At 40.7% G+C, this 11,551-nt stretch overlaps 1 long non-coding RNA gene across 2 annotated transcripts; it reads left to right on the forward strand.

The window, feature by feature from the left end:
• Positions 1-952: 952 nt before the first annotated feature.
• LOC133441094 (uncharacterized) lies at positions 953-4,698 on the forward strand. Of its 2 annotated transcripts, XR_009782393.1 has the most exons (4): positions 953-1,136; positions 1,204-1,384; positions 1,540-1,718; positions 3,454-4,698. It is a non-coding gene; the product is annotated as an uncharacterized LOC133441094 (long non-coding RNA). The 2 variants fall into 2 exon arrangements; XR_009782392.1 differs by lacking the exon at positions 3,454-4,698 and having other exon boundaries at positions 1,540-2,130.
• The last annotated feature ends 6,853 nt before the right edge of the window (positions 4,699-11,551 follow it).

The following is an 11,551-nucleotide window of genomic DNA, read 5'->3' on the forward strand; positions in this document are numbered from 1 at the left end:
GGCAGCTCCTCTGTTGTTTATTCGATTCCCTACCAGTCACTGCGAATGTCACAGCCCTAACTAATGCCAGATCACATTATTCTTAATAAGAATAGAGCAGCTCTTGCACAGCAGGGACTTCCTCGGGGGACCGTCTCCATCATCTTTGATTACCACAAAGAGATATCGTCATAACCATGGCCATGTGGTCATGACATGCTCAGGGTCAGAGAGGGATCCACACACTGTAATGTCTCTCATATAATTTGCCGGCTGCTCAGAATCCACATGACCAGTGCAACTTAAACGATTTCAGCAGCTTACTGCTGCTGCCAAGGACCGTTATTATCAGTAATTTGGTTAAATCACCAAGAATTATATAATGTACAGCTTGGAGAAATGTCAAACAGAAGAAATTGTTATTTGTCTCACGTGTCTGTGTGCGGTATTGCAGCCATCATGTCATTAAATTGTCACAGTAAGTGTCGGTAAAAGCAGCAGGTTTGTTTAAATGGAGGACCTGCATGCGATGTCATTGAAGATTAATGGCATTTTTTTCTTTTGCTTCAGGAGTTTAAAGTTACAAAAAATAAGGCCACACAATAATAATGCAATACAGTTTCTTGTCGTCTGCTCTCTGAATTGCAATACATTTGGTTTTCAGTCTCAACTGTCATTTAAGTCAACGAATGAAGGCTATTGTTTTGGGTCGTGCATCTTATTCATAAGAATGTATGAATGTAGATTTTTATATCGTTCATCCTTCTGAGATAAGAAAAGGATGAATGAGATCTCTCCATTTTAGGTACAAACCCCTTAACCCATCTCCACAATGTAGACATTTGTTGTGAAATTCCTAGATTAGGAAAACATCTTATGCCAACAAATAAGGAAGTTACCACATTAAATGAACGTGGCTGATGTGATAACATCATGTTCTGGTTTGACCTGTCAGCAGCCGCTGCGCCCTCTTCCTCTTCTTCTGGTTCGTGTGTAAAACATACCAAACCATCCTCCATGATGCAGCACCTCCTCCCTGTGTCAACCTGATGTCATTGCTTTACATGACACATGCGTTTGCAAGTCTCTGCCAGAGGATGGCGCCATTTTTCAAAGAATGCAAGAAGACTTTCTGTACATGACCTCTAAAAATGACAGTAAGCTACAAAAATTGACATTATTATGATTCCATTATGGTGCTGGCACTGAGTAGGCCTCTGCTAGTGTGAACCAGCAGATAAGTCAGCAGGGGCCACCAGGTTTGTTGGGAGAAAGAAGAAACACACTACACACATCTTGGTGAAGCAAGCCGATCATGCAGTCATCAAGTGGTGGAAAGAAAAGCCTTCAGTTTTCCGAGTGAGAACAGGCTCAGGCCAACCAGCACGGTGTAAATCACTCTCAGGTGAGAAACATGTGGCCTTACCCAAAATGAAACATCGCACGGTTTTCCTCGCAGACACACTGTTTTAATAAAAGCATTTCTGTGCATCTGGGCCAGACTGCGCTCCGTGCTGTCAGCCCTGGATTTCTTAGGTGCTTTTTCTCTTTGTGTTCCAGGCAGACCTTTTGGCTCAGGGGTGAACCGTCACTCTTACCTCATTACCATGAAAGGTGTGCTTTGCCAGCCGGTCTGTTCAGGTCACATCTGGCACATCCCAGAATAGACGAAGGGGGGAAAGAGCACCACTTTGAACTTCAAAGCGGGCGGTGAAATTTGTTTGGAGGCAGTCCACTAGGTACACCTGAGGCCTTACGCTCAGTTGAGGCCGAGCTCTTGACGAACCTCTCTCATGTTTCCAAACGCTGAATAATTAAACGTCCTGTAAAATTTAGAAGACACACACTAATAGCCTTGTGGCTGTATTCATTTAAGGGAGTTGTTCTTTTCTCCTGAAGCTCTAACATGGGATTTTCAATGTACCTGTAGAGGGCTCCTTTAATCCCACAGCGATGCTGAACATCTGCTTGATTTACAACGTCACTCTGAGGGCCAAGGATGACAGAGACACAATGAATGGCTCATCTCGGGGGAAGTGAAGGCCAGCTGTGCTGCAACCTGTATATCAGAGCGTCTGGAGGCGATTCTAAACACGTTGTCAGACGAGAAAATAGAAGATAAAATAAAATAAAACCCAACAACCCTGCATCGCTGCTGTACTGCCAAACTACATGCGCACATTGGCTTCTTTCAGCTGCCGTCTTGACATTTCACCAGTCCTCACGCCTCTCACAAAAACCCAAGCGTTACATCACTCAAACTCATGTTGGCGTTCAGCATTGTCCTGACTCAACCTCTGCTCGCACAGCCGCAGAGCGAGAGCACAAATCTTCCCCTGCGCTCACCCAGCAGGATCTGTCTAATCACGCACCTTGACACGGTGATGCCGTAATTCAGCACCACAGATTTCATGTATAATTTACCAAGAAATGTAAGAAATTCCACTCCCATCTTTTATTCAGTAGGATAATCAGCCATTTGGACTTTGTGGCGGTGTCCATCTTCTCAGATTTGCTGGGGGTGTGCCCAGGTCACATTTATCAACTGAATACAACCATTTCAACTAGGGCTGTTCGATTTTGGCCAAAAATAAAATCTCGATTTTTTTCTCTCAAAATCCGATTTTCGATTACGATTATTTTGTGAATTGACAAAAGGCAAAGAAATGATTTCAAATATGCTGTTTTTTTATTGAACATTTGCCCCATTGGGCTTTAAGTGCAAACTTTGCTCTTATTAAACCAAAAATGAATGAATAAAGTGCAAAACTCTGTAAAATAAGTTGAAAAAAAGTTTTAAAAAATATAATAAAATATAAAGTTTTATCTCTGAAAAAAAAAACTAGCAAATCAGCACTTGCAAACATACAGTAAGTTATATTTCCAATTAAATAAAACAAGACATTTTCTAATTAAACTAAACTGGGTCTTTGCATGCTAAATAATAATGCAACCCATGAAGGAGGTAGAGGTGTGTAATGTCAGTCATTACATTTGCTGTTCACATTTGCAAGTTTTTTGCAAGGAACACGAGCCGGTCTACCGCATCTGGCTTGAGGGATGCCCGGTGGCATGTTACAACGCCCCCTCCTACACTAAAGAGCCTCTCCGATGGGGGACTTGTCGCAGGTATTGAGAGGTATTTCCATCAATCATTAATATGGTATCAATCATTAATATGTCTGCAGATAATTACATAATCGCGATCACGATTTAAAATCGATTAATCGAACAACCCTAATTTCAACCAATATCCTTTCTATATAAGCTGCCAAGGTTGATGAACTGGAGTTTTGTCGCTTAATGTAATGGGAGAACCTGAAAATGCATGGTTTAGCCCACAGCATGATGAGAAGATTGTATCTATGTTTCCAGTCAAAATGATTTTATTCCTCTTTCAACTGTAGCACCAACGACATATGAAAAGGAATGAGTGCAGACACTAATGAACTGTTTATCTTCTGGGATGTGAAGACTCTTTAGATGTTTGACCGGCCAGCAACGGGAAGCCGTGCAGACTGAGAGGTGCCAACCGGGTTCTGGCTCTGGATGGAGATGAGCTCTTGCCAAAGCTTCCTGACATATTTAATTCAGCGTTCATGTGTGACAGATGTATATTTACACTTGGGCTACTGATGGTCATATTGGCATGGAGGAATATGGAATTTAAAATGAAAGATCTCCTGACCTCAGTGACTTCATGGCCTGTCATGGAGGTGGCGCTGGCTAAAGTCTACATTACTCAACCTGACATTCTTTCCAAGTGCAAAGAAACGCTGCAATTTCCAGCTTTTTTCTGACCGAAACTTGGATGTTATGCCGCTGCACGATGCCGTTTTATTTTCTAAACACTGTCACTCTTTGGTAAACTGTAATTTATTCCTGCTTTTCTAGAGGCGTCACCATGTGCTGGTACCCTCTTTAATCAGCCTGACAGTTCTCAGACTTTTGCCACACATCAACTGCCACTATCCCAGCTCAGGGTGACAAGTGAGTCCTGGAGTTCACTGCCACGGTACCTCAATGTGACCACATGGGACAAACACACAGCCCTTGTTGAGTCTATAAAAGGAGGCAGCCAGCTGAAGAGAAAGAACCACAACTCCCTCCTCTTTCCATTTTCAGTATAGGGATGGCCAAAATATAGCTCCTCTCAATTATGCAGGGAATGACTTTTGTAGAAACTTCTAAAAGGAGCTATGGGACCTATTGGGGCACGCTTAAACGGATTTATAGACTGAGTTCTACGACCTAAGGGGTTGTTTTAAGAGGGGAAGAGAATGTGGAATAGTGTAACCCTGCCTGTGAACACATATATATACATATACAGTATATATAGCACATGAACAGAAGCAGGAAGAGCGAACCAGCGTAGTGCAGCACTGGCCACATCCTTCCTGGAGCTCACTATATCTCTGTGTAACATACTCAGGAACTGAATTGTGTTTCCTGTATAGCTCATGTGGGAGTTTCTGTAGAGCATTCGTGTTTTGGTTTCTTATTTTTAAATTCAACGAGGCCCTTGCGGAAGGAGAAACACACTGAAAAGGGGCAAATAAAGTCAATGTGATGGACTTGATTTTACAGTTCACACACATGCTTTTTTTCACCCGTTTAAAGATTAAATAATCCAGAGGAAATATATATATAATTTGGGTTGGTACTGTTACGATAAAAGCAAACATTAACATCAACATACAATGCAGTCAAGTGGAAGTGAACACATTTTTCAGTTTCTGATGCTGTTTCATTAGAAAACTTGTTCAGAATTTTTAGTATATCATACCAAAAATAAATGCAGTAAAAGTGGCACTACATTTATTAATTATACAAACATTTACCTAAATGTAACTGCATTAAAAAAAAAAGTTTTTGATGTGTTCTGACTTGCTGAGGTGTCACCATGTGACCTAAACATGCACAGGATGAAGTTTGTGTTTGGAAGAGATTATATTGAAAATAATAATAATAATAATGATCTCCATCTTTCACCATATCAGAATCAGAAATCAGAAATTGCTTTATTTCACCAAATGTACAATGTACACAGGAATTTCACCTGGTAAAATTAACGCCACTTAGCAATAAAATAACAGAGTAGAAATAAAAATGGAAAAAATATAATAAGTTAGTAAAAAATATATAATGTGTATGTAAGTATGTAATATGTACAAGACCAGAAGTATTTACAGGATGGCAGGAATGAAAACTACAATTAAGTGTTCTTTAATTGTCTTTAGAAGCGACAGGGCTAGGAGGATGAGATGCCTTTATTTAAGAGGGTGGTGGCCTGGGGGAAAAAACAGTTGGAGTGCCTGGTGGTTTTGGTTCTGATGGACCTGAACCTGCGACCTGATGGGACGGGAGTGAACGATGGGTGAGATGGGTCCCCCACTATCCACCTGGCCGTCTGCCTGGATCTGCCATCGTGCAGAACACACACAGGCTCATTAATGTTATGTGATGTATAAAGTAACAAATTCTGTTAACTAACACACCTGTGGGACATATACACATGTACCTGATATGTTAATACATGTTATGTTCATGGAATCAGAATTGAATTTCCATCTTTGAAGATTTGTAGTAAATACACTTTTGGTTTGTTTATTATTTTTATTGCTTGTAATATTTTTCACCACTGCAAAAAGATTATCTTTGAGAGGAACTACAATACCATTACTCCCAGTCTGATGTATTACATTTATACAGTCAGTGTGTGTACAGTATTGTTAATAAATGTGCAAAAATGCACAGCAGAAAGTTTGTGCATACCTTAATGTCTGTCCTAGAGCCTCAGAGCACACTCCAGTATTTGCAAGAGTGCGTTCACCCCTGCTGCCCTTAAGAAGCGTGTGCTTGGGGAGCGTGACTCAGCGTGGATGGTGATGAGACGAGACAGCTTTGCAGTAGCTGGGCATGCTGCAGAATCAGGCGCGGGCTGGATTTAAATATTGCATTACAGGAGCGGCGCTTGCGCCCCGGCTCTGCCTCCCGTTCTGTGGGAAGTCAGCCAGAGTTTGCTGATGAGTGTGTGTCAGTATGAATGTGATGACATGTTAGGTAGCTGCTACTGTGAGGAGTGGGAAACTGAGCTTCTGTTTTTCTTAGTGCGTCTAAGTGGTGGCTGACCACAGAGCTGCATTATGGACTGAACCCAAAACCACAAGGACCACTGTGTAAAGAGGGGGGGCGCATGCAGCCAAGAGTGCAACAAACTATGCAATACAATAAAAAATTATGTTATGAATGATGGTTATGAAGTCAGGGGGGAATAATGACATCATTTAATAATATTTAGTTCCAGAAACTAGTGAGTTGAAAAACATAGACCTTTCCTGGTCTATGACAGCAGTTAGCAGTCTGACAGTGATGCACGGGAAAATACGTTGTAGTGCTGAGCATCTCTTAATGGTAATGGAAACATGCCTGAGGCACATCTGTCAGGCCGGCTAAACAACATCGAACGAGACAAAAACAACCACAAAACATGAGCACAAAGCCCAAACTGTTAAGTATTTAGCCATTATCCACAGCTGGGGCTGTACAAAGGGCTACACATGATAAATCGTAAAAAGACAAACCATTTTGTTGAATGTTGGTTTGAGTCACAGCCTCAAAACAATGGCCTCTGGAAAGCCAGACGTGTTGGCTAGCAGGGGAACAGCACAATAGACAAATAGCGCTCTGTAATCAGTCCTGCCCACTGATGGATTCCAAATGAAGATGTCATGCGCTGCACAAATCTGTACGGACAACAAAACGTTGACAGGAACTTAGTCTGTTGTCCAGGAAAAAAAGAGGAAATGTTGCTTGAAGGTAGATGAAATGGGATTTCGACTGGAGCACTGCCAGCTGACTCAGGTTAGACAGCGAGAGTACATGATTACCCTCCTGTTATACTTCATCCACAATGAAGGTATAAGCATTTTTAATGCTTAACTCCCAAACTGTGTGAAAGTTATTAGAGAAAGAGCCTTGAAAAGACAACACAGTTGCATCCAGATGTGTTCAGCTACTGCTGGTTTTGTCATGACCACAGTGTCCCGACAAAAGAAGAAGCATTTTCAAAGTCGGTCCTGAATTGAGCCATTGTTTCGTGTCTCTGGCCCACAGCAAGCAGCAAGAACAACGAGGCAAGACAACCGAAAGAAGCTGCTTTTTTCCTGCTTTTCTTTTTCAGGAAAGCGCAAAACAAAGAAACATGTCATGGAGCTCATTTCGGAGAACTTTAACCGCAGACCCTAATATTGAAGAAAACAAGGCTACTATTTGATGTGGTCTTTGTGGATGTGTTTGTTCTTTGGTCTGTGTGTGTGTGTGTGTGTGTGGGGGGGGGGGGGTTCACTATATTTGGAGACACATTTACACATAATGAGGCAAGTTACAACAACAACAAAAAATCCTTATTTTACGGGCTCACATTTGCATACATAAGAGAAGACCAATAAGAGCACACGTCTGCACACGTCTGCACATAGACACTTCTGCGTTTGCATCCAGTCTGAGATCACTGCATGTAAAATGCCATGACGTCAGTCACAGAGACCGACTTCAAGTGCCTTTGACGTAGCAGTGCATTACAGGTGTGCACTGAAACTACATAAATAATACATTTGTAATTATATGAAAGCAAAAGATCTTTGTCTGGTGAAAAGTTTTACAGAAAAGACTTGTGTCACTAGATAAGGTGCTCCGTTTACTCTCCTGTGGATGAAAAAGACTGTAAGTAAACTTGCTTGCACTTGCAGTGATTTATTAACGAATGACTATTCATTTAACTTGTTCGTTCAACTCCAGAGCCCTGAACCCCAAGCAGGTCTTATGGTTTCTTTGAATAATCTGTGAGATTGCTTTTGAGTTCTTACTATGAAGCTGTGAAAATGTCATACAGGTTTGACATAAAGTATAAACTTCCTTACAATTTGGGATTCTGGCACTGATCCTACATCACTGAAAAGCTGCAAAAACAGTGTGTGGCAGCATTTTATGATGCAGTAAACACATTTTTCCATTTTTCTATTTTATTAAATGTTTTATTGTCGATTTGGAAATTTCAGATGAAATGGGATTTTTTTTTCTCTTTTCCTAAATGAGAAACAAACTAAGCATTAAAATATTTAATCTAAAATTCAGTTACCCTGCAGCCTCTTTATATTTGATTTGGAGCATATTCATTGCGACTGATTATAACCAAGGGTTAACTGGGTTTCTGACATGTGAGAAATACTCTTTGATTCTCATTTCTCTTGCACTTCAAATACCTCCACAGTCCAATTTTGTGGTAGCTTGCCCTCCCTGTGTTAGAGGGGGGAAAAAAAGTATTTGCATGTTGAGTGTGCATTAGTTTTGATTGAGAGGATTTTTTTCTGTGAATACTCCACGTATCATTCTGGTCAACGTTTCCACCCGAGGAGTACATCATCTCAAATAGACACAGCCCCTTTTCATATTAGAATCAGTCCGGATAAAAGCAGTGACCCACTCAATTTTTTATGTTACCTTTATTTACCTAGACAAGCAATTTAAGAAATATGTACTCAAGGGATAAAAGGTCAATTTTTGCAGTTTTAAACAAACATAATCTATTTAAAACTGCAGTTTTCGAAGAAACGACAAGTTAAAATGTTGTCTTAGATGATTGCATTGAAGATGAAGAAAAATAAAGTACTGGAGGGGAGGGGGGCAGCACTCTTTTCCTTCACACTGTCAGGCTCAATCAGGAGAGTTATGAGTCATCAAACCGCAGTTTAGTGATGCCTGACAGTCCCACTCACGCATCCCACATGGGGCTGTTAGTTAGAGGCACTTCACTATTCAGCTGTGTCCGTCCCATTTGCACCAACCTGCAAATGCTCACGCAGTCACCCATTAACCGCTGGAGGGGGCATTCGCTGAGTCGGAGTTACACTAACAGCTTTAACAGTATCAACACAGAAACATTCAACATGCAAACTCATATTTACTCCCACACCTCGGGAAAACTGCAGGGGCTGGAGGAAGAGGTGAGCCAGCACAAACACTCTTCCCCTTATCTCCTTTCATTCCTCTGCCTCCTTTACTCTTGTGTTTTTCCTCTCCTGGATGTTTCCAGCTCTTGCTGACACAGCTGCGAGGCGAGCCAGTCAGGTTGGACTCCCACTCAGACGATCCTCATCTGTATGTGTGTGGGTGTTTGGCCAACTGATAGAGGCTGAGACGCCGCATTTGCTACGGATGAAACATAAATTCCCCTTGATAAGAAAATGCGACTGACCTCACATTTTGCATCTACTTTATTGCAGAAATAACTCCTATGAAGCGCACTGCCGGCAACACTGAAACAATTTGGGATTTCCCGATATTTACTAAACTGGATTGTTCAATGGAAAGTCTCTGACTGATTCACTGATATTGTTCAGGCTCATGTTATTGTCTTGAAAAGAAAATATCAGTCAGACAGAATCAAAAGAAATCCCGACCGAGGCAGCCTAAAGCTGCCAGGGAAGTGAAGTAATATCCGAACTGTCCCACTTTCCTCATGCTTACAGGTAACCACACTCACAAGCGCCAAAAAAATCCAATTTTTACGCTTACAGTAAGCTTGCCTCATAACAGAAATCTCTGACTTTTTCTGGGAATTCACTTTGAAATTGACGGTAAATTTCCACTCACTGGGTCAACAAATGAGGGATTAAAGTGTCAGGTCGGTAAATAAAGGCTGATACTTGATTCTGTGGACTTTAAGTGTGTGTGTGTGTGTGTGTGTGTGTGTGTGTGTGTGTGTGTGTGTGTGTGTGTGTGTGTGTGTGTGTGTGTGTGTGTGTGTGTGTGTGTGTGTGTGTTCTGGGTTGTGTCAGTCAGTCCCTGAAATGGAGCTGCCTCTTCTTGGGAGCAATGAGACAAAACCAGAGGGGCTCTTTACTTTCTGTTTATAGCTGCGCCGCTGTTAACGCTTTGTGTTTGGAGAAACCACATAAACAACTAGCTGATAAAAAGAGAAGTGGATGGGTTAAGAATAACAAGACGACAAGAAGATTTGAAAATAAAGCTGTTTTCTGCCACAACTTATCTCTAATTAGCGATATCACAGTGGTAATCTTGTTGCGTTATCTGTGAACATGCTGCTACTCGTATACCAGAGACTATTTTAGAGTTGTGGTCCCTTTTTTTTTACTTTGCATTACAACAGACCATTTAAACCTGCATCAGATAATGAGGATGAATAACTGGCAAGAAGGACAACGTGTATTTGTTTGAAATCATCAGGTATGAAATAAAGAAGATCCTCTATCACTCATAAAACAGATCAGATCAGTCAGTTTGATGCCTACGTACAGAATAAAGGAAGAAGCTAACAAAAGAAACTGACCAGAGACTCGTGACCTTTTAGAGCAACCTGTGAGTGGGAGGTCTGAACCAAAAGGCAGGAAGGATGGTCAGGCTCCATTTGACATTGTTTTCAGGGCATAAAGGCCCCCCTGTCCCCAGCCGAAGCCTGACTCTTTGCCCTGCAACAAAATGTGAAAGCTATTAGAAAGATGATCAGTACTCACTTCTGGTATTCTTCCCTCAGTGGCGCAGTAAGTCCCATAATCAGCAGAAGAAAGGAAAAAAAACCCCAGATGTCACTTATCTGATGTTCCTCTGCAGCCCAGATGGGCTCAAGACCTGCTTCATCAGCATTTGTCATGTTGAAGATATGTATTATTGGTTCCAATCTTTCAATTACTGTACCATCAAGCCCTGTGTGCTGTGTGACTTTTACTGTCGCTAAACGGTTGCTAATGATAATATAGTATGAGTATTGTGTTGGGGCACCCAGTGAAATCAATTTCTATGTGAAGGATAGTCTGATAGACTCCCTCAGTTTTTAACATACATCTGAGACAGCATCTCTACAAGTAAGCAGAGATACTAATGTTTATCACATATACGCAGTAGGGCTGTTCGATTTTTCCCAAAAATAAAATCTAGATTTTTTTTCTCTCACAATCCGATTTTCGATTACGATTACGATTACGATTATTTTGTGAATTGACAAAAGGCAAAGAAATGATTTCAAATATGCTGTTTTTTTATTGAACATTTGCCCCATTGGGCTTTAAGTGCAAACTTTGCTCTTATTAAACCAAAAATGAATGAATAAAGTGCAAAACTCTGTAAAATAAGTTGAAAAAAAGTTTTAAAAAATATAATAAAATATAAAGTTTTATCTCTGAAAAGAAAAATCAGCAAATCAGCACTTGCAAACATACAGGAAGTTATATTTCCAATTAAATAAAACAAGACATTTTCTAATTAAACTAAACCGGGTCTTTGCATGCTAAATAATAATGCAACCCATGAAGGAGGTAGAGGTGTGTAATGGGGCACTTGTCGCAGGTATTGAGAGGTATTTCCATCAATCATTAATATGGTATCAATCATTAATATGTGTGCAGACAAGGTAAAAAAATAAATTAAAAAAAAATAAAAAATAAGTGAAAAATCGATTTTACGATTTTCATGTTTTAACATCGTTCTAATTACATAATCGCGATTACGATTTAAAATCGATTAATCGAACAGCCCTAATACGCAGCAAAAGCCA

This window comes from Cololabis saira, chromosome 3, assembly GCF_033807715.1.
Source record: "Cololabis saira isolate AMF1-May2022 chromosome 3, fColSai1.1, whole genome shotgun sequence".
Classification (NCBI taxonomy): Eukaryota; Metazoa; Chordata; class Actinopteri; order Beloniformes; family Belonidae; genus Cololabis; species Cololabis saira.